The 23222-nt window shown below is 43.0% G+C and overlaps 1 pseudogene; it reads right to left on the bottom strand.

Moving 5' to 3' along the window:
• Positions 1-21026: 21026 nt before the first annotated feature.
• Positions 21027-22829, bottom strand: LOC122123421 (annotated as a pseudogene).
• Between the last annotated feature and the right edge of the window lie 393 nt (positions 22830-23222).

Genomic DNA, 23222 nt, shown 5'->3' with positions numbered 1-23222 from the left:
ATTTTGTCTTGCTGAGTTCCTTTGGAGTTGATGTTCTTATTCCTAGAGGACAGCCCAATATCCAGAGCCATTTCTAACACTACTGACTCTAGGATAGCTTCAATGGGCAATTTTCATGAAGACTTTCAGGGAGAGAGCAGCAATACTGGGTTTGGCTGACCAGCAACCACTCTTGTTCTCCTGGAATCCAGGACCTGCCCTTTGCTCCCTTCCTTCTCTGTGGCTGACAGAGCCTCTGTCCGGTCCCTGTGGATCATGGAGTGAGAGCAGAGATTACAGTTCTGTCCCCTCCTCCCCAGCTTCTCCAAGCTCAATGGTGGATTGTGGCTCTTAGGTCTGTATGATGTGGCCATTGCAGGCCCAATATAAAGTGATTGTGTCTGCAAGTCAGTGAGTGTGTGTGTGTGTGTGTGTGTGTGTGTTTGTGTGTGTGTGTGTGTTGTGTGTGCATGTGCACAGACTAATACTGGTTCTTCAACTAAAGGCCTCTTGCTCTTGCTTAGCTTTGTTGCTCAAGGCTAGGGCTCTATTACTTGAGCCATACCTTCCCTTGACTTTATGCAAGTTGCAATGCTCAGATCTCAGCCTGCTGACTTCTCCATTTGTAGAGGTGGTTTTCCTGTCTCCTAGAGCTCACTGTCCCTGTCCTTTTTTCCATGCCTTGCACGGGACCTGAAGCAGAAGCCATGCCTGTTAGAAGGAGCAGGATGCAGTTGTCATGAGAAACATGAAGCCTGAGATACTGTGGCAGCACAGGGTGTATTGGAAGCTGAACCCACTCCAGTAGGAGAATGTTTGCCTGTGTCGAGGAGCTTGGTGTGGCTGTGCTGCTTTGGCAGGGGCAGAACCACTTCAAAAGTCAAGATATTTGGCTTGGTCATTGTCACCATCAGTTTTACATGGTATTTGTTTGGTCTGTGGTGAGGGGTCTATAGTTGTTGTCTTTTCAGAAGCTGCTGGTGAAGCTGTGGATAGGGGAGAGACTGGAATAGACCCTGAGGTTGGGCCTCAGGTGGGTGGGCCTCAGCCCTTGTCTCCCCTCCCCTCAGGTGGGTGGGCTGCTGCCCTCACCTCTGCCTTTTGGCAACCAGCATCCACCGTGGTTCTGCCCTGGCAGAGAGCCTCAGCACCTCATCTAGAGGTTTTTTCTCTCTCTGAATGAGGCAGGGGTTTTTGTTCCACACTGCCCAGGTTTCTTCTGACAGCGAGAGGGAAGTAGAGCTGAGGTATGCAATTTGTTCAAGTCTTACCACCTTTGTTGAAAACTCCCAGAGTGGTGAGCAGTGTCTGGCCTGTGCTGCTCAAGACTGTGTTTGCTGAGGAAGCTACCACTCTGGGAGACAGTCGTTCCTTTTAGCAATGAAAATCACTGGATAGAACTATGATTTAGGATGAAAGAATCTTATCACAGTGGACATTCTTGACCTATGTTGGCCCCTGTAGCAGAATGTTGCTGATTGACAGCAGGTAGGTAGAGGGATGTACAGTGGGATGTAGGCTGGAACTGTTGGGTGGCTTGCCCCTAAGTGCTGGTGTTGTGATACAGCACAGGGCTGTTCTCATTACCCATCCTTTCTGCCTGCATTCACATCCTTTTGGGGGACACAGTTTATGTTCTCCAGCTTAAGTTCTGCTTTCCTTTCTGCTGTGCTCTGCAGACAGGTCACCTCCAATCTTGACTACCCTGGTCTCAGCGAGGTGGAGGACTCACCATTCCAGATGAGCCCTTGAGCAGGGCCCAGACCCAATGAGTTTGTCTGTGTTCAGGGTTAAAGAACCCCGAGATTCCTGGTTCTCTTTCCTGCTGTTCTGGGAAATTGAGATTCTTATAGAGATGTGCAGTCTTTATTTATGGTGTTCACCACTGGCTCAGATATCTGCCTCTGCCCCATGGCAGAGCTTCCTTCAGTTCTCTGTCTCATAGCTATACCTCTTGATTTTCTTTTTGCCTTGAGAGCTCAGAGGATACAGTCTGGGCCAGCATTCCCTTTGAACTTCACCTGCAGAACAGGCTCGTGGAGGCTGTCCCAGCAGGCTGTTGCTGGAGGCTTCCTCTTCTTCTCTGTGAAAGTTAACTACTCACAGGTGTTCCTTCTGCTCCTGGGGCCACTCTGGTCTGGTGAGAAACCTCTGAGTCTTGTTTCCTGTTAGGAAGAGCACAGACCCTTTGTGCCCATCTGGACCAGCCATGTTGAATAAATGGTATGCTAGTGTGCCCAGTGTCTGCCACATGGCAATGTGCAGCAGGCAGTTCGAGCTGCCACTCTGGCCAAAGTAACAGAGACTTCCAAAACTAGCTGGAATTTCCACTTTCTTCTTGAGTCCTTTGCAACTATTTCTATGCCCAAGGGCCCTGTTATAAGCATAGCTGGTCCTTAGGTGGCCATGTGTAGCATCAAGTCTTACGTTCTCCCCTCAGTCCTGTTCTAGGCTCTGAGTGGAATTGCCTGTGTGTCCTCCAGGACTGAGCAGGAGAGAGGAGCTGGATTTTGTACTGCACTCTTGTCTTCATTAAGAAAAGGGTGTCTTTTATGTTCTGGTAACACCTCCCTGTAATCCCAGGAGACTGAGATATGTTTTTATGTTTTTATGATTGTGTTTTCAAGCCAATCAGGACAGAAAAGTCTTGGAAGCCCTGTCTCCAATGAACTATCAAATCTTTTGGTACTGGCATCAAAAACAAGACCAAGTATCATCCTCAAATGGAGACTCCCAGGTGTCAAGACCCTCCCCAGGCGATGAGACCTCTCCCACTTGATCAGGTTCCCTCAGATGAGATGAGACACCCCTCCTTGGATGGCTTCCCTGCTTCAGTGGCAGGGTGAACACAAGAGCACAGTATTGATTCTGCTGTGATGACCTGGCAGGATTACACCCTGTACTAAGGAAGTTTCTCCTGGTTGACTGGTCTTTCAGGGAGGCAGATGGAGTAAATCTGAGGTGGTCCTTGTGTCTGGAAGCTCCTTGGGGAGAGGATTCTAGGCAGGGAAGATTCTCCTGTGCTTCACCTGTTTTACTGAAGCATTCCGGCTCACTGTGGGGAGCTAGTATCTTGGAAGCTTCTGTGCTGTGTGCTCATCTCCTTGTGTAACCCCACAATGTCATACTTGTTATAGGTCAGCCTTGAACTCAGTAGAATTGGGCTCCACTCCCATGTTATACTCTTCTCATGGTGGGGGCAGATCTACTAATTTTAGTCTCACCAGAATCACTTTGAACTTGAGGGAAGCCAGGACATGTGCATAGCATGTGTGAGGCCCTGAGTTCAAATCATGTGCTTCTTTCACAGGACCAAGAAGGGAAATGAAAAAGATTTCCACTTTTAGGTAGTGTACCTGAATTTACCAGCTACTTGGGACGCTGAGTCAGGATGACTGCTTGAGCCCATCTCTTCCCTGCCAGATGGGGTGATACAGTATTGAGTCCTAGGGAGTACCTAGGACTCCCCAAACAAACAAATCCCGTGGAGTTTGGAGAAAGAGCAGATTTTTCTTCTTCCTTTCCTTGGAGGTGGAAGGTTGGCAGTTTGGGGACACCTAATAGAATCTTCTTGCAAGGAGAAGCCTGTGCTAATGAGATTGAGCATGGTTCTGGGACTGGGTGGAAGGAGTAGAAGCAGGGAAAAGTTGGTCCCTCTGCTCTGGCTTGTGTCCCTGCAAGAAACTTACACATTAGCAGGTATGCAAGTCACGCACAGGTATGAGTGACTGCTAGTTCAGGTACCCACTCCTAAAGCCACCTCAGAGAAGCTTCATGAGGGGCCTGGGAATGTGGCCTTGTGATGTGTTTGTGTGTCTTTGTGTGTGTGTGTGTGTGTGTGTGTGTGTGTGTGTGTGTGTGTGTGTGTGTTTGTGTGCGTGCATACTTATGTGTGCCAGTACTATGTCTTGAACTCTGGGCCTGGGCAATCTCCCTTAGATTTGTTGCTCAAGGTTAGCACTCTATCACTTGAGCCACAGCTCCCCTTTTAGCTTTTGTGGTGGGAAATTGCGTATAGGAGTCTCACAGACTTTCTTTCCTGGGCTGGCTTTGAGCCATGATTCTTACATCTAGTCTCCTGAGTAGTTAGGATTACAGGTGTGGGTTTTCTGGCACCTGGCTCACTTTCATTCTACTTATGTTGTTGTTTTTTTTATTTTTAGTTGTCAAGGGTCACCATTCGTTTTGAGTACAGCACCTCTTATTAGGTCTTTTTAGGTCTTTCCCTCATTTGGAGTAGTCTGCCCAGCATTGTGGGTTCTGAGGTATTACTACCAATAGGTGGCCCTGCTGCCTTTGTGATCTGGCTTTGTTACTGTTGGTTGTGGGGCCTGAACTCTGTCCCTGAGCTCTTTTGCTCAAGAGCTACCATTTGAACTAAAACACCACTTCAGGTTTTGAGTGGTTATTTGGAGACACGAGTCTCACAGACTACTGGCCCAGGCTGGCATTGAATCCTGATCCTCAGATCTCAGTCTCCTGAGTAGCTAGTTAGGATTACAGGTTTCAGCCACCAGTTCCTGGCCAATGCAGCTTTCTTAGGAAGACTGTGATTGCCTCATACAAGCCTTCCTCAGCCTCATCTCTTTCCCACAAGGAATTTCTAGCTAAGTTCAGAGTCGGGCGGAACCCCGGATTTTCGGTTTTCATGGTGGCTTCATCATGTAGGCATGAGCAATGATGTGAGCCACTGATGATCAACTCTGCCTTGGCCTCTGTTTCTCCTGGTGAAAAGCCCTAGCCTTTTGATGCAGCCTTTTGCTGTCTGGGGTCCAGCCCCAATCTCAGGCTTCCATGAACTACCAACTGTCAGCCAGCTTAGCAAAACACAGCAAGTGTCATCACTAAGATCTCAAGGGTTGTAGCAGCTGATCACAGAACGGCTCTGCCTTATCATATTATAAGAGTCTATGTTTATGTAGTGGATGTTCAGAGCTGCCAGCGTGGCAGTTTATTAAACTATGTCCTAGCTGGCTTTTTTGAATAGAAATGAACAAACCAATTTCTAAAGTTTCTATAGATGTGCATAGGACCTGGGATGGGCAGGATAATTTTGAAAAGGATCAAGTTAAAAAAAATGTTACAAAGTGCTTAAGACAATGAAAGTTTGGGACATTGACAGACAGGTAAATGAATAGAACAGAATGGAAAATTGAGAAGTAATTGAAGAATATAATGTTCATTGATTTTTTAAAAAATCAAAATGTCTTGATGAGAGAGATGGTTAATCCAAATCACAACTTGTGTGGAAGGAGATGAGCCTAAACTGTGGCCTCTACACCAAATATAACTCCACGTGACAAGTGGGACTATGGAGGGAAGCCAGAACTCTGAAAACTAATGTTTGACAAGAAGAACATACAGAACATGAATTAATTATACTTCGGAAAAAATAAGATGGATTGGACTTTAGTTTGCTTTCAGAGAGCTAGCAAAAGGACAGACTATAGAGAACCTGTTGTCAATGTGTCTATATCTACATATTTATCTGCCTGAAGAAGTATACAAAAACCATATAATAATTTCTTTTTCCTAGTATTGAGGATTGAACTCAAGTCCTCAGCACTTTCTCAGGTCAGATTAGAAAAGGCAGAAGATGGGGCTCAGTGGTGGAGCACCTGCCTAGAGTGTACATGGTCTGGATTTTGAGCCCTAGCACTGCCAATAAAGGACAAAAGCTTTTTTTAAAACAGTTTCTATTTGAGATGTGGTATATGAATGTTAAACGAGGACACAAAAAGCTATAACAGCAGTATTCATTAGAGAAGTCACGTGTTAAGATCACAGGGTGCTCAACTGGGATGAGTGTCCCTCAAAGACTCATGGTGGTAGTGGAAGTGGTGAGATCATTGAGATGTAGGGCTTGGTGAAAGGATGTTACATTATCGGGGTGTGCCCATGTAGGGGATACTGAGGGTCACCTCTGTGTCTTTACCATGCACCTTCTGGGAATTGAGCCATCTCACTTCTGCCAGGTTGTAATGTGTAGTCACAGGCCCCAGAGGAGAGGTGCCAACTGACACAGACTGACACCATGAGTGAGTGATCATCTCTCTGTTGGCAGAGAATAATACAGAACATGCAGATTGCTGTTGAGCAATAGAAAATGGTACAGACAGTCACTTTGGAAATAGACAGCTTTTTGTGCACGTAGAATGTAACATGGTTATTTTGCTCCTAACTATTGTCCACACTACAGTGTGGCCTCATGAGGACTTGTTTGAAGATGTTTATAGGAGCTTTATTTGTAGTATCAGCCAAAGCGTGGAATACTCAGATGTGTGCCTGCAGGTGACAGGAAATGAGTGCATGGTACATCTACACTATGGGGTAACATACAGAGCAGTGAAAAGCAACTTGTGCTGAGTGGTCTAGCTTGAATTCAAAAGGGTTGTGATTCCATAAACCTGAAGTGTTATAAAAGGTCACACCAACCTAGAGTGACAGGAAATCAAAGTTCCTTGAGTCCATGCTGGGAATCTTCTGGGTTGTTGGTACTGTTGTCAGTAGAGGCATGAGGTACAGCTTTAAAACGGGCTTCATTGAAAAGTGTTTTATCAAGGGTGAAGTATACCTCCAAAAGAGACGTTACCCAGAAAGAACAGAAAGACCACTGCAGTGACTTGGTTTGATTTAGGGAGAGATAGGGTTAAGCCAGAATAATTGGGGGAGGAGCCCATCCCTTGAGTTGTCAAAGGCCTTGAGGAGCCTGAACCTCGTAGGCGTTTGAGATGTGCCCAACACTGTCAGCTGACCTGCATCTGGGTTTGCTCCTTGGCACCAGAGGCATCAAGGTAGAGCAAGAGGCAGTCATCGCTTGGAGAGGAAGCATTTAACTTCTGAGGTGGCAACACAATACTGTCTCACTGTAGAGATGGCTGAGGAAGATTAGCAATAAATTTTTGACATGTGCAAACTCCTTTTCAGTTCTGGGTACCAAATAGCCCTCCCAGAGTGAGGGAGGAGGATCAGGCTACCACCTTGGTTGTCAGTGCACTGCTGTTCATCTGCTTTTTAACTGACAGGAATTGTTTAAGAGTCTTTGTGGAAGACATTCAGATGTAAAGTTCTCTGTATTCCCATTTGCTCCCTCTGGCTTTTAGTTTTTTATTTCCCCATCTTGCTAGCTGTTCAATTTTGGAGTATCACATCCCAGTCATCTTTTATACTAGACAAGTTTTGTAATGTTAATTTTAGTAGTAGTTTCATTTAAATCAGATTTTATGTATTTTTTGACTTATTAAAAATTGAAGTTAAGAAAGTCACTCACTGTGCTGTGGTATTTTCTGCAGTCTAGCTGCATTTCTGTAGATATTCCAGTAGGAGTTGCTACTAAGTCATCTACAAGTAATGGAAGCTTGGTGTTTTGGATGCTGAGACTTGAAATATACTTTGTCTTGCTTGTTTCATCCATTTAGTCAGTTCAGTTTCTTTTTGAATTTTTGTAAGCAAGCATTGGAATATCAATGTTGTCATGAGTGCATTTAGGGTTGTGGTTGGCCAGGAAGTAGCATTTCAGGTCTGTGTGGGCTTTCAAGTTTCTGTCACAGTAGTGCAGAGTGGAGATGAGGGGACTGTCTACCCTAAAACCAGGGCAGCTGGGTGCAAAACAGGACCATGGTTATGCCAGTGGGATAATCGTGTGGGAGTGAGTGGAAAGGGTTGTGTCTGTGGGTTGGGGATGCATACTATCTGGAATGTGGGAGGATCTGGATTTCATCCCCACTATTGGAAATAAACCACCTTGGGTTTTTCCAAAACAGATGAATCTGTTTGGCTCGAGGGCCAGAACATATCAGTAGAGTACAGGGCTGCCCATGTGGTTTAAGCCAGAGCAAAGCCTTGTTTTCTTTTTTTGCAGGTGTGATCCCCCTTTATCCTAGTGGGATGTACTTCTGACTGAGAAGAAAGCCAGCAGTGTGTCTGCTGCAGTTTGTGAGGAACCCTTGCTCTGGCTGGGGTCTCGATGCTAGGTGTTGAGATCTTCTCCAGGGAGAAACATTCCAAGGGCTCTGATCTAGTGCCTTCCATGCAGGCCAGCATCCAGCCATGGTGGACCATGGGGTGCAGAAGTGTGTGCCTCCACAGGGTTTCACAATGGGTTTTCTAATGCTTATTTAACAGTAATATTTCACTGATCAGATGTTCCCTTAACTATGCACATTTGGAAATCTGTAAAAGCTACTTTATGATGCTTGCCAGATTCTCTTTTATTAAGACAGTAACACACAGCATTCTTCAAGGTCCTTTTGTGCTTCCCATCCATGGGAAGCATTTCTTGTGACCATGATGCAAGCGTCATCCAGGTTTCAGCAGCTCCTGCTGTGCAACAGAGGTGCCCAGTGTGGTGAGGTGAGTGGAGTTGGGTAGACGGTCCACCATGCAGGGTGTGAAAGTGCAGCGGACTCTGTCATCAATAGCATATACTCCTCTCCACTTTTATTATGGTCTACACAAGGGCCAAGAACCTTTTTCTCAGCCAAGAGCCATCTGGATTTTTATGACATTGTTCTGGGGCTGAACAGACAGCTGTGAGCATCCAGTGAAAAACATGTGTGCTGACCTGTCACATGTCAAGTGATTTTTGTGGCCCTTACATGACTGACTGAGTGTCCTTCAATTCTGGTCTCAAAGGAGGATTCTGGAGCAATAGTGGAAGGATGAACACTGCTTGCCAGTGGGACTTGGGGTGTTTGCAGAATTGTAGATTGCTCCCCCCAGTGCTCTCTCTCCCAATTCCTGTATTAAGCTATTTGTTATTTCTAGTCTTCTTTCTCTCTGTTTTCCCTTCTTGTCTCTGGATTGCTTTCCTCTGTCCTCTCTCCACTATCCCTTAACCTCAAGTTCTTTTCCTTTCCCTTCTCAGGTAGGCAGAATTCTCCTGAGAGTTTGTGTGCAGGGGGAAGAAGAGCATCCTCATGGCTGGGTAGGTATAGGCTGCAGCTGATTGGAATTCCTGCTGTCTCCCAGTGTCATCTTTTCTCCCTGTTTAACTTTCTCTATCAGCTCTAATGTGGGAAAGCAGAGCAAGGGGAGTAAAAACTAGAGACATGCCTGGGAGAAATTCCGCTGGTCTGTTCCTGGTGAGGTTTGAGCCATCATGCACAGATTTTATTTAGTCCATTTAATATAGTGGTTGTGGAAGTTGGTAGCAGATGTCTTGAATCCTATTGAAGGAACTATAAATATGAGGTTGTGGCACCTTGATCTTATACATGGGCCCAATTTGATTTCAGTTTATTTAATTAAAACTTGACAATGCTGCTAGCTACACTGCAGTAGGTATAGGGAACTTCTGACTTCAGCTTACAAAACTGCGACGGACCAGCTCTGCCTGAGCACTGGGACCAATGGGACAGGGATCTGGGGATAGGTGGGCAAGGAGTAGGCGAAGTGACAGACACAGACTCAAAAGAGTTGCATCTGAGTGTATCTTTATTGAGGAGAATTAACATTTTCATACAGTGTGTGATTGTGACATAGATTCTTTTTTTATTTAAGCAAGTAATCAATTTTTAGGAAAAGAAAAACATTGATGGATTACATAAAAATTGATTACTATCCCACCAACTGTTTAAGCTAAATGGTGCGAAACAATGCATCATCTAGTCAGCCTTTTTATGTTTAATAATGAACAAACCTAAGACAGGGCTGTACATATATTGCACTTTTTTTTATTTTTTTCATATATTTTCAAGCCCCTTTGAAACCATCCTAAAAACCACTTTCAGGTTGAATCAGGCATTCTCCGTTTTCTATAATTTTAATCCCAATATTTGTTCACATAAATTTCTAATTATTATTTTAAACTGTCTTGTTGTTTTGATAATAAGCACCATAATGGTCCAGATCTACTTAATCTTTGCATAAAATCTAATGAGTTCCAAAACACCCTTTTTCCTTTTACATTAATCCATCTATTTTCATCTTTGTAAACTCCCGTATAAGGCAATGGTTCATGGGTCAGCTCAGGAAATGTGATGTCACTAACTTTATATTTTGTGGGAAATCACCATCTATTCCCTATAATGTAAGCTGGACTAAAAGTAGACATAACTGTTGGGGAATTTTTCTTTTCCTTTAATTATCAGGGGTCCCTTTTTCTAGAACTCTCTGTGCTTTTGGGATAACTCCTTCTGGCTTAGTTTAATTCATTAATTCTGCCTGTTGTAACATATCTAGAGATTTTAAATTTCTATATTTACTATGAATGAGCCACAAAACTGCTTGTGAAATTGTAGGAGTTCCTGGAGGCAGTGTCACATCAAATGATAGATTGATTGTGGCATTGCCCACATTTAATCTTTTGTCTTTATTATTCAGAGAAGCTGTCTCCATTGGATTGGAAAGAAACAACATGCTCTATTCGTGGATCAATAGAAAAATAGCCAAAATGAGAATAAAGGCAATGAATGTATAGCCAAGAAGAATATAGTAAGAATAAAGGTAGAGGCTATAAAGGTGCAGCCAAGTGTATGGGAAACCTTGAACCAACACCCCCTTCCTGCAGGCATGCTTCCTTGAAGCTTATGCTTTATCTGACATGATATCTCATGCAGACTCTGAAGGAGGTGGCATGGCACAAAACCTATACCTTTCTACCTACACCTTCCTATTTCATGCAGCTCAGATAGCACTGTCTCTTCCTAGTGGAGTTTTTGCTCATGAATATGGGTGCTTACTGATGTGTCCTGTGTAAAGAACTTGAGAAGATTGCAGTTAATAAAGCAGGGTACAGTACCTTGGAAGACCCAGAAAAATTGAAGTGGGTTCAGAGTTAATTGGAAGGGAAGAGAACTGGAATGAACGCTGGAGTCAACGTGGCTTCTACATGTGAGCTTTTAGTTGGACTGCAGCCCCAGTGTGAAATGGAAGACTTCTTTGCCTCCATTGGACCAAGAGACCCTTGTGGTCAGGTCAGCAGGAGGATCCTGGAGTGATTTGTTAATCCTGCCCTACAGGGGGAAGGGGGATTCTGCATATCCCCCGTGGAAATGGGCAATTGGCACCACAGTCATGGGAGATCGATTGTAAAATGAGCCCATTTTATTTTATTCACATAAAATATTATAGGCTTGTTTAAAACTTAATTCTCATCCTGAGTATGCAAAATACAAATTCCAAAAAAGTGTTCAATTTTTTTACTTTGTACTTTGCAAATATACAAAATAGAAGTTTGGTTAAATTTATATTACATATTTATTAAGGTGAAGAACTATGGAACAAGTTAGCTCTGCTTAAGGCATACTTAGGAATAAACGATTGTACAAATTATTGTGCCTTTGAAGCCACATTGCATAACAGACTATCTCAGTAAAAATTGTTAAAGAAGTAAACCAAGTATAACTTAGTCATACATATAGATCAGAAGACAAATATATAGTCCTTGTCAGGGCTGGGAAGGTGGCTCAGTGGTAGAGCGCTTGCCTTGCATTCCTGAGGCCCTGGGTTCGATTCCTCAGCACCACATAAGCAAAAAGAAAAAAGCTGGAAGTGGCACTGTGGCTCAAGTGGTAGAATGCAAGCCTTGAGCTGAAGAGCTGAGGGTCAGTGCCCCGAACCAGAGTTCAGGCCCCATGACCAGACCCCCCCCAAACATATATATATATATATATATATATATATATATATATATATATAGTCCTTGTCAAAGCATACAGCAGTTTGAGAACTTTGGCTTCCTCTTTTGTACCTTTAGAACCAAGACTCATCAACCACCATCATTTAGGCTATTAGAACACATATTCTATACTGAAATCTCTTCCTCTTCTTCTAACTAAATAATGGCTTTTAGAAGGCAAAGGGAATACAAGGTGTTCTTTATATTTATATTGCATCTGAGACAATCTGTGAGAAGCAGAGTGGGGGAGGGGTGTAAAGTGAGACTAACACCACCACAAGGCCACAAGAGGCAGGCCTCCTGGAGCAGAGCAGAGGCCAGGCCTGTGGAGAGGAAAGCCCTGTGGTATAGAGAGGCCTGCTGGAAAGAGAGAGAAACCTGCCACCTGGAGGCTGCAGCTGCTCTTAGTTCTGAGGTAGCCCAGGACAAGGCAGTTATAGACCAGCTAGTAAAACTCCTTTGTCACCTTTGGCCATGGATTTTCCCTCCTCTGAGATCATTACAAATTCAAGGGAATTCTGGTCTTCCCTCTCCCTCACCCCACCCCAACTGATGGATCTAATTTGCACCCCATTATCCACAGCTTCCAGTAATCCCCATGGTGGTGTCTTGTAAATCCAGGAATACTCAAGTTGATTTAGAATTGCAATGATAGCCGATACAATCTCAGACCCATCTGTTCAATTTTGTTTTTTTAATTTTGCCTTTGGATTCTTCCTTTCTCTTGATTATCCATTCACAAGAGATATTAGAAACTTTCCCATGGTTGTAGTGCTTTGCCAACATGAGCTCTCTCACATGGGAAGACAGTATGAAGGATTTTCTACTGGCAGTATGTGACTGTGTATCCACAGTCAGGGATTTAACAGTGTCTCTATGCATCAGGCCAGGGGACCCACCTGGACAAGGCTGTTTCTATGCATCAGGACAGGAGACTTATCTAGACAAGGCAATCTGTATGCATCAGGCGAGGGGACCCACCTGGACAAGGCCGTCTCTGTGTGTCAGGCCAGGAGACGCACCTGGACAAGGCAGTCTCTATGTGTCTGTCCAGGTGAGCCCACCTGGACAAGGCCGTCTCTGTGAGCCAAGCCAGGAGACTCACCTGGAAAAGGCAGTCTCTATGTTTCAGGCCAGGGGACCTATCTGGATAAGACCCTCTCTATGGGTCAAGCCAGGAGACCAACCTGGACAAGGCTGTTGAACTTGTGGCACAGGAATGGCAGCACGACTAGTGTTGCCTGGTCAGTTCATCAGAATGGGCAAACTTCTACCCAAAGCCATCCCAGTCACAGTGGTAAGGTAAGGTGTGTCACCTGTATGGGTTCAGAAATGCACCTTGAGATGAGAGCTCCTTGGATAGGTTTGGCTGCAGCCCATGTGCTCACACGCATGGGTGGCCTTTGTGTGGCCATGACCTTCTTACTTCCTTCGGCTTTGGCTCCTCTGGCAGGTAGGAACCAGGTCACCTGCTCAGGCAGGCAGGGTGGGTAGTTGGGCCCTCGATGGGCATGGGATATAGGGGCTAGCAGTAGAGTTGGGTGACAGTCCCTATTGACCAGCAATTCCTCATGACAGGCTAAGGTAGTCCTAATGGGGAGCTGTTGCCCCAAGGAGAATTCTTTTTTTTTTTCACATTTCCGCAAACTTTGTTACAAACATACAATTCTTTAAATATAGACTGTAAAACTCCATTTGCAAAAGTCTGCTATTGTAAGGAGTGCACACTAGCAGGAAGGATTCTTAACTTTTTCTATGAGTTTTCTGTCAGTTTTGCTAGTTAGTGGTAAATACGGGACCCGCTGTTTTACAGGCCTGTCCGAAGCTTGTGGCTGTATTCACATTGCTCTTTTGAAGCAGCCCTGCATGTATCAAAATTGTTCAGAATCTGAGCTTTAACCTACAGGCAGTGAGATCAACAGCCCGTCTGGACTCTGCTTTTTGAACGGTTTTCAGGAAGTGTGATTTCTGGATGGGTACTGCACTTCACAGATTTGTTTGAATTGCCCATGCAGCTCTATGTTAAAGTGCATTCTTCTTTTCAAAAATAAGCAAGAGAAATAATCTGTTTACTTTTTAATTAACCAAGGTACTTAAAAAAATGAACTTTTTGGTCTCTCAGCAGATATTCTCAAATTGATCCTACTACTACAATTTCCATGTTCTATTTACAACATTTATAGGATTCTGGGTGGAGGGAACTTTATAAAATGAAAGGTGCAGCTTCACTTGAAGCAGAAATCAGCTCTACAAATTCATACATAGGCATACGCACTTGGCTTACAATGTATAAGCTTGTTGGTATTTACAGAGATCAAAGACAACCCTCTCCAAAAAAAAAAAAAGAACAAAAAACAACCTTTTAAAGTAATTGCCAACCTAAACTCTAATTGTACATTTAGATCAGGAAGCTGTCTCCTGCTATCAAGTTTTGGTTTTAATTGAAATAACTTTGTAGATTCTCTACTGGAAGGACATGAGTCCCCCGCTTTGGAGTGAAGAGCCAAGTCTAACAAAGCTACCAATAGATAGAACTGTCTCTGAAGATTCCCACAGAACAAAAACATGCTATGTAGCACTGTATCAGAACAGGTGATCTTAACAAATGATTTTAGAAAGACATCTGTATGAAAGTCCAAAAGGAAAACAAAATGCTTAATAATATAGATGTTCTAGGACTTCAGAAAAAAGTTCAGATACACTGATATAGTCTTGATACTGATGCCACTGAAAAATAATTCAAATACTACTTGCCTCCTATTGGAATGTGCGAAACGATAGACTGTAAAAAATGTGTCTACACTAACTGAAAGTCAGTTTCTAGACTTTTTGTCCAATCTATAGGGTTTTAAGAATCCAAGTTTTTTTTCCCCCTAGGTAGAACTTTGGGTTTTGAACTCAAGGCCTTGTGTTTGCTTGGCAAATGCTCTACCACTTAAGCCACACGCCTAGTCCTATTATTGGTATTATTTTTTGCTTTATTTTTCAGATAGGGTCTTTTGTTTATAGCCCAGGGCTGGCCTTGGGCCACGATCTCCTATCTCTGTCTCCAAAATACCTGGGATTACAGGCATGTTCCAAAATGCCCAGCTCCAGAGAGCTTTTTTACACAGAAGAGTGACATGTTAGAAGAAAAAGATTTATGCTTATTATCAATTTAAAACAAACCTCCAAATGTGTTTAGTGATAAAATCCTGTTCTTTCATTTTCTTTGAGTCTCTTGTACTTTTTTCTCCCAAGAAGAAATGTTAAAAGGGAAGAAACAATCCACTTGCCCTTCTATTTCCAAGCACATATTTTTCTGACCAGCCTGATCCAGCAACACAAGACAAAACATTTTGCCTTTAAGAGATGGTCTCAGTGAGTCTTGAAAAAGTTAACCATTGAAGAGATGCTGGAGGTAGGAAAAAAGAACAAACTCATGCCTTCTGCAAAATGCTAGTGGCCACTTAATGTATCTATCACTTTCTCTTCACAACTCTGGACCTTCATTTCCCTGTGTGCCCTCTCTTTTTTTTTTGGGTCTGGTCGTGGGGCCTGAACTCTGGGCCTGGGCGCTGTCCCTCTGCATTTCAGCTCAAGGATAGAGCTCTACCACTTGAGCTACATGCCACTTCTGGCTTTTTTCTTTTTGCTTATGTGGTGCTGAGGAATCGAACCCAGGGCCTCGAGCATGCAAGGCAAGCGCTCTACCGCTGAGCCACTTTCCCAGCCCGACTGTGTGCCCTCTCTTATCTGTCAGTGGATAGCAGAAATAGCATGGGGAAAATAAAAATTGCTCCCGGATTCAAAAATCTATTAGAAAAGTTGAGTTAAAACTTTCACTATCATGCTAGCTTAGCTTCTAATAAAGTTGTGCTCTCCCTTTTACTAGTTTACTGTGGTAAAGCTAACAATATGGCATCTTCTCGTTTTAACATTGTTCTATCTGTCCCAATTGGAATGTCTAATTCCAAGAAGGCATGAGTTAGATTCTCAAACGAGAGTAAGACTGTGAACAAAAGTGGACAGCATATTCCATACTGCATTAGGAAATACAAAAGGCATTCACAAAGGCCTTGCTTGATTCAGGGGGACACATCGCAATTGGAAATCCCCAAGACAAGAAATCTTTACAATGCTGATAAAATTTTATTTTTCCATTTTCTGAATTTAACTTTCAGTACTGAAAAGTGGATTGCACATGTTCCAGTAATGAAACTAGGTTTTAAGAATAAGGTCTGAGGATGACTTACACAGTCAAGTCAGATATGGCAATGGAAATTGCTACTCAAGAATCCAGTTATCTCAAGAAACTTCTGAAGCTAATATTAAAAATGAATACTTTTTTTCTAAATTAAAGCAGAAGAAATGAGGCTGTAATTTGTCATTTCCACCTTGCATATGGAATTTCAAATGGGACATATGGACTTTTTTCTTATCTGTATTTTAAGGTAAACATGGTTCTTATTTTCTTTTTTCTTTTCTACAAACTATCTCCCCCCACCCTGCCCTACCCCCACCCTTACCATTATCCAGTATACTGAATGGGAATTGTAACTCTTTCAGAAGACAGCTAATTGATTTACAGTACTCTAAAAACAACCCTGAAAACTGATAATCTCATTCATTTACTGTAACTTCAGTGCTGTTATCGACAGAAAAGAAAAAGTTACCTTAAGGCTTAAGGGAAAGTAACTTATTAAATTGTGAATGCAGCATTTTTTACTCTCCCATCCATTGGAAACTAGCAAAATGTATTCTGAATCAACAATACAAACTTTCTAACGTTAGCAAAGATTTCTACTCTCCTGACATAAAGTTAGAATAATATTCATAAACAGAATATCTAGGGGAGCCTGAGAAACCATGATCCACATCACACAAAGATCCTATGCATTTCATGATCAAAAAGTGCTTTATCTTTGAGAAATATGTCAGGGATAAAATGGAAATATACAATGCAAAAAACACTTGACACTTTTTCACAATTGTGGAAAAGGAGCAAAAAGGTCTGCTCTCTGAACAGGCCTTACTTATGCACAAGACTTTTAAGGTGTTCTAAATTAATATTGATTTAAAGAATTCATAATAGTGGGGATTTCACTCCACTATATTTAAAAAATAAACAGAGATTGGACATCAAAGCTGTCAACTTTGTTATTCATCAGAGCAATTCTGATACTTAGAAAACTCAATTGAATTAGCTCCAGGATCAAAACATTAACTTTCCCCAATCAAAAAGGATACAATCAAAAACATACCTAGAGTGTTATAGAACAACTCTCAGCAAACAAGTCATTTTCATATAAGCAAAAAGTCACTTCTTTCCTCTCCCTTCTCACTGATCAAGGCCACACGATTTTCAAATGAATATCTACTGAGAGATCAGTTGTGCATTGGACAAAGTACATAATTGGGTTAAAAATGAAAACAAAATTTTCAGTGAAGAATACTTATGTGCATGGCTTACACACTCCAGCTTCTTAATTTTATCCACCTCAAGAGCAAGGTAGATGCACAGTCACCTTGTGTAGATTACATTCTACTCCCCTGTAAAGCAAGTCAAGGTCATATTTAAGCATCTTCAGCAACAACAGTGCCTGAAGTGTGCAGCCATTTACAGACCACTCAATATGAGAGCATTATTATAACCAGCCTCTTTTGCCCACAACCCGGCATTTTCAGATAAGACAAGATAATTGTTTTGTTTTGAGAAAACCGAAGCTTGAATCTCTTAAAAGACCTGCAATTTACTGCAAAGTGACCCAGAGGTAATAAAGGAAGCAGGAGGTTAATGGCTGCCTGCACCAAAAGTCTCTCAATCATTCTGCAGTAAATAATTATGGAAAGTGACATGACAAGTAGCCATGTGTGTACCACAGCTACAGCCAGTTGTACCACCTATATGCCTCCAACAGTTCCATAGGGTATTTGGGGGTTTTTGGTTTACTTTTCAGTTTGATTTTTGGTGCTATACAGACTGACATTTTGTTTGGTGCAGCATATGCACTGAAAGATCTGCTCACCAGATTTACCATTTCACTTGCTGAAATGATGAGAAGGGACAATAGAAACCTAAAGAGTTACATCTCTTCACAGAGACCGACTCTTTTGACTGTTTGAAAAAAAAGGCTTATCTCTGTAGCTAGTTTGAAATAAAACTCAATTTTTTGAAAAGGAGTCTTAGTTCCCTATTTCTAAGGAATGTAACTATTTTCATTAGCTGGGATGTTTGCCAAATTTTAAAAACAACTTCTAAAGCGTTTGTAGTAAGCAGCTAAAAACAAAACAAAAAAGTTAGTTGCTTCCCAGAGTTTGTATAATGCCATTATCTAACTGGAACAAAGACTATTTCCTTTAATAAGCTAGTATTAATGAATGAATCTCCATGCTCTGCAGATTTCTATTGTGCCTAGTCACAGGAATGAGGATCAGTGAAATGCTACAATTAATCTACATCCTTCTGCAATCTTCCTACAGTGGAAGAGAGGCGATTAAACACCCCTGCAGGAAAAATAAGCCTCAGAGATTGGTTTAAGACTTAAAAACCCACCACTAGGACATTCACACTTAATCTTACACAGGCAGGTCAAAATTTTAATATAAATTACTTTTGCCAACACCTAGCTTACGCATTCTTTGCTCCTTTTTTTGGAGGATTCTCAAATTGATATCTAAAGACTTACATATGATATATAACTGTTATATGGTCTAATGACTAAGAAAATTTCTCTGGTAAACAAAGCTGATGCCATATATGGTAGTGTTCTTGGCATATACTCTATATGCCTCAGACCACTTCCACATTCTTTCTATTCAGCTAATTATAGCTGAGTAGCCACTGGTAAAGGATTGTGAAGACCCTGTCATTTCTACAGAATAGAAAGGCAAGGCTAGTTACTGCAATTCAGCCAAATAAAAAGAAAAGAAAACAGATTAATAAACCACTCCCTTGAAAAGGAGAGGTCCTGCACCTTTGCAAAATTGAACTGGCTCACTGCAGCTGAGCAACAGAATCACCACTGAAGCAAGAAAATAAGTTGGTCTATACAGGAATTGTACATGATTTGAAAATGCAAAAGTTACAGCGATAAACTAATAGCTGCAACCTTAATTTCCATTGCTGCCTCAGAGTTGAAACTTAAACAGTTTTTGCAAGCCTAATGCTAGCTTCTCATCTCCTTTACTAAAACTAGGAATTTGTTCTCCGCAGCAAAGAAACAAAACACTCAAAACACATAGGTAAATACAGCAGGACATTATTGAAAACAGCTGCCTTGTAGTACAAAATACAGTACAAGTATACGGATGTCATTAAAACATCAAAAATACTATTGCTCCCATACAATTTAGGAAACATTCTTGGCAACGGAGAAAAATTGAAAAGAAACGCTTTAAAAAACGTTTAAAAATTCTACTATGAATGATGTGAGTAGAGAAATAGTCTGAAAAGGGCACCAATGTTTGTGGCTCTTCTATTTCTTTGAACCTAAGATCAACATTATTTTGAGTCATGGTCTAGTTTTTTTTAAAAAAGCCTAATTTTATATACACAAGTATCTCCCTCTCAGCCACAAATACATGAAAATGACCTTTTTGTATATTACTTATTTCCCAATAAATACAAAAAGATTGTATATATTGAATACCAAAATAAGATAATAAAAAGGATACGCAATAAATTAAAAAGGCAGCTCAAATAAAGGACAGGCATGCAGTTAAAAAAAATACTAAGATTGTGGAGATGGGGTTACTTGCCTCCTGGTTGAGAAGGTGTCACACAAAGAATACCTGAAAACTTTGGAAAGAACATTAGCTCCCATTCAATTCAAAGTTTCCTAGGCCTGTGACATTTCTAGAAATACCTTTTGATGGGGTGGGATTAACTTGATTAACAAAAATCATTTCTACTGAAAATCCATTTAAAATATAGAAGAGGCGATCCATGAAAACCCCAACTTTTATTCTTGAAAGACAGCTGGATAAACTGGCCAATGCCAGTATGTTGCAATTTCAAGATAGTATAAAAATGCTTCCAGGATATAGTCAGCATATTCACGTTCACATCAGTTCCATTCACAGATGGATTTCAGCTTCCACCGGGTACACTGCTTGAATCATTTATCCATCATTTGCCAACTTTGATTGTGAGGTACTAATAAGATGGATCAAGTTCTTAAAAATTTGTTTTAAAGAAGAAATGATGCTGGAATTCTGAACCTGAGGATCTTTAGTATTTGAACAAACCCACAGATTAAACTGAAGGTGAATTAAGACTTCAGTTTTAGTTATTTCCAACTTCTCTGTGAGGATGCATATTCCATTAAAGCTCAGGCTTGTAGCCATACTGTTCCTTTTGCAGAAAATCATCAAGTTTTACAGTTAAAAATGCAGCCAACCAGTGGCTGTAACAGCCAAATTAGCCACAATTCACTGGCTCATATAATAGAGCCATGGGATCTGGCTCTCATTCACACCAATGCCACTTCTTGGTAATGACCTCCACCTTTAGAGATCAAGGGAAGAACTTTAGTGAGCAGCAACCCATCCACTCAACGAGTTTGCCTTGTGCTTTATGCCTGACTTATTGTGCCTACCTCAGCAACCCCCAATGTAAAACTGCTTTTATTTTTTGAAAAAAAAATTCCTTTTGCCCAACTTTTAAACTATTTTAGTAATGAATTCTCTAGTTCAAGCATTGGCTTTTGAATTTTCGCATCCTGGAAAACAATTCTGCAAAGAAAAGACATGGGGCCAGATTCCATGCAAAACCATTAAAAAACAATCCAATTTGTTTTGATTTGCTGATGGCTTCTTGAATTCTTTTTTGCCTTGTCCATGATTGTGTAAAGTTGCATTCCTTTTCATAAACCTGGACTCTCAGGACTGGGTAACTGCAAAGGTCTCTCTGTCTCAAGAATTTCTGTGCAGATCTCGATCCAAAAGGCTGATTACAATGAAGGTGAAGGATAGACACTGCAACGGCGGCTAGGTCTGGAGAGATACTTTAGATTTACCCAGGTACAACACAAATTCAACTGTTATACACAGATGGATCTGGGTAAGTCAGATGTGTTTAGGGGCCCAGACTCGAAATCTATCCCCTTCAGGATTATCTAGATGAGCTTAGGAACCTCGGGTGGGAAATAGAAGCTGAGACTCTTGCAGGTGAGGAGATGCTGTTGTCCTCTCTTTGCAGGTTGCTGTCAATTTCTGGAACTTTACTGCTTTACTCACTGTTCAAGACTGTTGTCTTACGGTTATTTCTCTTAACTATATTATTTTTTTTTAATTTTGTTGGTTTTTTTTTTCTCCCTTGGTGGCCTCCCGGGCTCCCTCTCCACTAGCTCACAGGGGAATGAGCAAGAATGGGAACTAGCCAGTGGGATGGGGGATGGGGGGCGCGGGTAACAGGGTGGGGAGGCCAGGGGGGAAAGCTGCCATTTCAATCCTCATCTACCTCTACGCCTTAGGACTCCTCACCCTCCCCCCCAGCATGACACTCATAAAGCTTATCCCTCTGCTGCTCCTGGATTTCTTTCATCTCATCCGCATACCAGCAGAAGACGCCACCAAACTTGCTCCAGGCCTTGAAGGGCACGGTGATGGCATTGCGGTAGGACGGCTTCACCTCACTTACACGTAGAAAAACTCCGTACTTGTTGCAGCCCACATCGAAGAAGAAACGTTTGGAGTCCACAGTAATAGAGGTGCCCTCCGGGAGTTCCCCGCACAGCCCCCCACCCCCCGGGGCTGGCGGCACCGCCTCTTGGGCCTCCGGCCAGCTCGTCTTCCTCGCCTCCCTAGTCGTCGATGAGCTTGGTGAGCATGTCGGAATTCGATGAGACCTTGCGCAGGCAGCACGATGGTCTGGCCGCTCTGGAGGCCACCAGTCCCGGGGCCTGCGCCAAAGCCGCCGCCGCCGCGGTTGAGGGTCTGGCGGATGCGCAGGAAGCGGCCGCGCTGGTTCTCCTTGAGATCCAGGTAGTATTTGCAGTTCTCGCGCACCAGGAACTCGCTCTTTTTTTTTAATTTAATTTTATTTTATTTGAGAACATACTGTACAGAGGGGTTACAATTACATGGGCAGGATAATGCATACATTTCTTACCAAGCATTGCAGCCTCCTCCTTTGTTTACCCTTCACCTCCCTTCCCAACCTCCCCCATCCCCCCCACCCAATCCTTCCCCCCACACACACTGACATTGTAAAGCTCGTTTTTGACATGACATTTTGTACTTCTCATGGTTGCAACAGGTCCACCTGAATCCTTAAACGACTTGTTTGTCCCCATCTCCTCCACAACTTATACTGACATCAAATATAGTGAAAGCAGGGGTTACACTGTGGGGGAGGGACATACAAAGCAACAAAGAAATAATCTTATAAATGCGTTAGAAACACATGCATGAAAGAAAAAAACATTAAAATACATATTTAAGGGTTCGTTTTCCTAACATCACATTATCTGACCTTTTCCGCTTGACTCATAGATGTACTAGATATTGCAAATAAGGGAAACCATGGGACCTATGTTTCTTTGGTCCTGGCTTACTTCACTTAATATAATTTTTTCCAAGCCTTTCCATTTCCTAACAAATGGGGCAATGTCATTCTTTCTGATGGAGGCATAGAATTCCATTGTGTATATATACCACATTTTCTTGATCCATTCATCTACTGAGGGGCATCTGGGTTGGTTCCATATCTTAGATATGGTAAATAATGCTGCAATAAACATAGTTGTGCTAGTAGCTTTAGTGTGGTCTTGTTTATAAACATTTGGGTAAATGCCCAAAAGTGGGATTGCTGGGTCATAGGGGAGTTCTATGTGAAGTCTTTTGAGGAACCTCCATACTGCTTTCCAAAGTGGTTGAACTGAGGAGTGCCGGGCCCGCCGCCCTCCTTTGTGCCCACTGCCAGCTGCTCAGGACTGCTGGGGCCCAGCTGCCCATAGTGCTCGATGAAGTCGAGCAGCCAGTCGCGGAACTTGGCCGCCACCAAAATGGACAGCGTGAGGCGGCTCTTGGAGCCGCCCGCGCCCACCTCGGCGATCTTCAGGAAGCGGCCCTTGGCGTTCTGCTTCACGTCCAGGTAGAAGCGCTTGTTCTGGATGTCCAGCCGCTTCGAGGCCAGCTCCTGCGTCTCCTGCTGGCCGCCACCATGGGGTGCGGGCTGGAAGCCTCCCTGCCAGCTGCCGCCGCCGCCACTGCCACTGCGCTCGCTGCCGCTGTCGCTGTCCACCATCTTCTCTGCTGTCGCCTCGCCGCCACCCGCTGTGCTCGCGCCCCCACCCTCTGCCCTGCGGCTGGCGCTCCTGGGCCCCCCAGCCTTGTCCGCCTGCTCCTCACGCGCTCCCGCCGCTCATCGCCAGCCCCCAAGGAGAATTCTTGTGTGCTGGGCCAGTGGCTGTTGCTGAGCTGGGGTACTGTACCCAAGTGGGCTTCCAGGTGCTGGCCAATAGTGGCAAGGAGACTGTGGCCTGTCATCATAGGGCACCACCACCATTGGGTGGCCACATTCCAGGCTGCCTTTGCTGACCGTGATGACCGAAAGGCCGCCATACTTGCTGCCAGTGGTGAATAAGCCCATTTTATAGAGAGGAATTACTATTCTTAAGTGCGAAGACTGGCATTGGTT

The sequence above is a fragment of the Dipodomys spectabilis genome, unplaced genomic scaffold (assembly GCF_019054845.1).
Source record: "Dipodomys spectabilis isolate Male_0828 unplaced genomic scaffold, ASM1905484v1 ptg000228l, whole genome shotgun sequence".
Classification (NCBI taxonomy): Eukaryota; Metazoa; Chordata; class Mammalia; order Rodentia; family Heteromyidae; genus Dipodomys; species Dipodomys spectabilis.
Note: the sequence above shows the minus strand (reverse complement) of the source record. Positions and strands in the feature narration are given on the sequence as shown.